Genomic DNA, 3825 nt, shown 5'->3' with positions numbered 1-3825 from the left:
AATGGAGCCCCCCAACAGTGCGATCATTGTGAGTCCAGCTCGTGCTTGCTTCCTCCGGTCCTACGTGGAAAGGTCGTTGAGCAACCTCCGGATGGTCGTGGGCTTCCCACCATATTGCTGGTCGCATAAATAAATAAATCAATAAATAAATAAAAAGTAAATAAAATGCGGAAAATGAACGAGGCTGCTGCCAAACGATTAAACAGATCAGTACTTTCAATTGTTTCCTGTTCCATGAATACCCGGCAAAACTTGTTGATTGCTGACATGCATGGCATTAAATATTGCTGAATATTGTTGTTATGTCTTTCTGAGAATTGATATATCGTCAGAGTCCATGTATTACTGATCATTCCCCCTTTCTTCTGTACTGAGAGGAAGGGGAATGATCCGAACGCTTTATTTATTGCCAAATATTGCTGAATATTTATATTTTTTCCAGTACGAATTTACTGCTGAATATACGGTCAGCATTAGTGTTCATATGCCTGCTGCTTCACATTCCATAACTTCTGAATATTTCAAAACCGCCAAATACTTTATACATGCTGAATAATGTTTTATTACTGGCTTCCTATGCTCCGTTAAAATTTCTGTTGCCGTCGATATTTCAGAGCAACTATACATTCGTCAAATTGGTTTTCAGTGTTGAATATTTTTATATCTGCACATTGAACACTGAATGTCATTTTGTACTATTCATTACTCTGATACAAAGACGTAATTTTAAAATAACTGAAAAGTGATCAGTTGTTACACTATTCATTACGTTTGATTGTTCATATTTTATATTCATATTTTTTATTGATTATTCCATAATCCGTTAAACCACAAACTGGAAACAAACCTGCCAAGTGCTAGAATATATTACATTCCGTTAAACAATTTGTAATAGCTGAGTTGTTTGACTAAGTGTCTACTATCCATACAAACACCTTTAAGGGAGATAATACGCAACTAATGAGAAACAAATATACATGTATAGCTGGACGTGATTAACTCTTAAGTCGCCATGTCATCTCCCGTACTGGAGTCCTGCGTGTCTTTACACATTTTTCTAATAAAACTGCGTTATATGAGACCTGTCTTCTATATCAAGCTACAGTGCAAAGAGGCGTGTTTGTTTTGTATTTACAAGTAAAGCTTTATATGTCGATAACGTTGATGTATCCGTCCCCGATAACCACTGTCGTATACGTGAAATATTCTTGAATATGGTGCACCACATCAATCAAATAAATACATAAATAATGGGGTTTTTTTAATTGACTTGTGTTAAAATCCGCAGGAATATTTCACTGGACTGTCAAATTAATGAGGTGCCTGACAAAATTCTTGACTAAAAGTCGTCAAAAGTCGAGCTGGAGCTGGATTCAAACTTGGAGCCTCGCCCACAATGTTTACATCTTGCACTGGATCACTACGGGCTACATCTGCTTGTCCCTCAACGTGACGCCAAACAAGAACAGTATAAACTAGTTTAATTCAGAAAAACTAATAAGCAATTATATGTCAGCATAGGGAGCAATTACTAGCTCTGAATTTGATAAAATTGTTACGTACTCATAAAATTCTACAAATGTTGTTAAGTGTTACTTATTTGACAAGACCGTTTCTTTAATACTATCACCGCATTACATTAAAAAAATGAACTTACAAAATGTATCCTGTTTATATAGAATTACTTATTTAATTTTTTAATGAACTGTGAATGTCGAAATACTGCAGAGAAGTCGTGTTGCACGAGTTGCCTCTATGTACAACGCCCTTTGAAATGAATACCGCATCCGGATATTTTAAGTAGGAAAGTGTTGGGAGAAAGGACGCAGTTATAAGTAAAAATGTACAGGATGTGAAGATTGTTGTTAGCGCTGTTCTATACAGGGAGAATAGGGCCGTATGCAGAATACAAAAATGTGCAGGTTGTGAAGATTGCTGTTAGCGCTGTTCTGTACAGCGTATACTAGGGCCGAATGCAGAATACAAAAATGTATAGGATGTGAAGATTGTTGTTAGCGCTGTTCTGTACAGCGAATAACCAATACACAGTTTGTGAAGATTGTTGTTCTCTACAACGTAATGTGACGTTATGGCGAATTCTATGAAGCAATAGTGACCAATATATTGTAAAGATTACTGTCCAGCATAACGTAATACAACCGCATATGACCAATAAAAATATGTATAGATTGTTAAGATAGCTCTTCTGTTCGAAGTAATTTCAAATCTAGAAAATTTAACAAACTGAAATAATTAATCGTATGACTGATCTTATTTTAGTTCGTTGGCGGAGTAAATCGGGCCTGAGAATACAACCGGCATTGATAATGACGCAGAAAGCAGTAGTCAAAGCTATAACAGCCTAACGGATAAACTTTGATAAACGAACATAAATCCACCACCACAACCCCCCCTCACCCCCCCCCCCTCACCCCCCCCCCCCCACCTTCATCCATGCATTAAACAAGTTTCCTGTAAAGGTGATGCATGTGCGGCCTTTGATGACACTATAGAGAAAGTGTATTCCAAATTTTACTAAATTTATTACTTTTATATATATATATGTATATTATCGGCTTAATCAGTTATCTAAATTTTACTTCTTGTACTAAATTATCTTTTATTATTAACTCTTTCGGATGGTCATGGTTTTCCCCAACGTTTCCTCCCACCATAGTACTGGCCGCCGTCGTGTAAGCTAAATATGCTTGTATATAGCGTAGAACATCTACATAAATCAATACATATATACACGAAATTATTTGTCGCATTTTTTTCTTTTCTTTTTGGCTCAGAATGTTGCTGCTTCGCTGAGATTTTCGTCACTTTGCTCGCCAGTCATGCACTGTGCGGTCGTCTCGTTGGATCTGTATATCGCCAGTCATGCACTCTGCCGTCGTCTCGTTAGCTCTGCGTATATCCGTGTTTTCACGGGGATTACATACATAACATTCTTCAGCCGCGCGATGAATATTTACACAGTGTCCGTGTCTGACGGACGTCAGCGAAAACACTGATACCGTTCACTGAATCAGAACTACTGAATTACCTGTGTACCGAGGCGCACACACAATACCCATCCCCCAATCGCTTTGTCATTTTAGGTGACCTACATTCATACCCTGAATGGGGCCTTTTTTAAAGTATATGATCACTTACTTTTACAGTCATCTGCTAATGTTGCAAATGCAAAGAAATTTTCCGTTATAGCTTCCGGTCTTTCTCTTGTGAAATCGTACAGTTTTATTCAAAGATCACTAGAACTTTCTATGAAAGGACATAAAAGAATTATGCAGCGAGTCATCGGCGCGTCTACACAGGATGTATATATGATTTGTCCGTCTTTTTAATTCGTATTTATAGAAACTAATGTCCTCTACTGACATATTAGGGCATATTTCGTGGTTGCTATTACATGAGTGTCTTTTTATACCGTATTCAGAGCACACGCCTGAATACGCCTTGTGTGGCTATTTATAACTTTTTCATCAGTGAAATTTGTCTCCAACGTCATAAATAAAGCCATGTTGAGTGGTATGTTTTTAAATACTTTTTGAAAATTGTTTTATTTTGGCTAAGTTGCGTAATTAATTCTGGCAATAATATCTAAAAGTGTATCAAGACAGGAGAATAAAAACATTATAGAGGTTAAATTATATATATATATATATATATATATATATATACACACATATATATATATACACATATATATACAGCTTCTCCGGCCGTAAGTGGGAAGGTCTGTCAGCAACCCATGGAAGGTTGTGAGTTTCCTCCGGGCTTTGCTGGGTTTCCTTCCATCATATAGTCATCATCCCCGTC

Source organism: Liolophura sinensis, chromosome 7, assembly GCF_032854445.1.
Source record: "Liolophura sinensis isolate JHLJ2023 chromosome 7, CUHK_Ljap_v2, whole genome shotgun sequence".
Taxonomy (NCBI): Eukaryota; Metazoa; Mollusca; class Polyplacophora; order Chitonida; family Chitonidae; genus Liolophura; species Liolophura sinensis.
Note: the sequence above shows the minus strand (reverse complement) of the source record.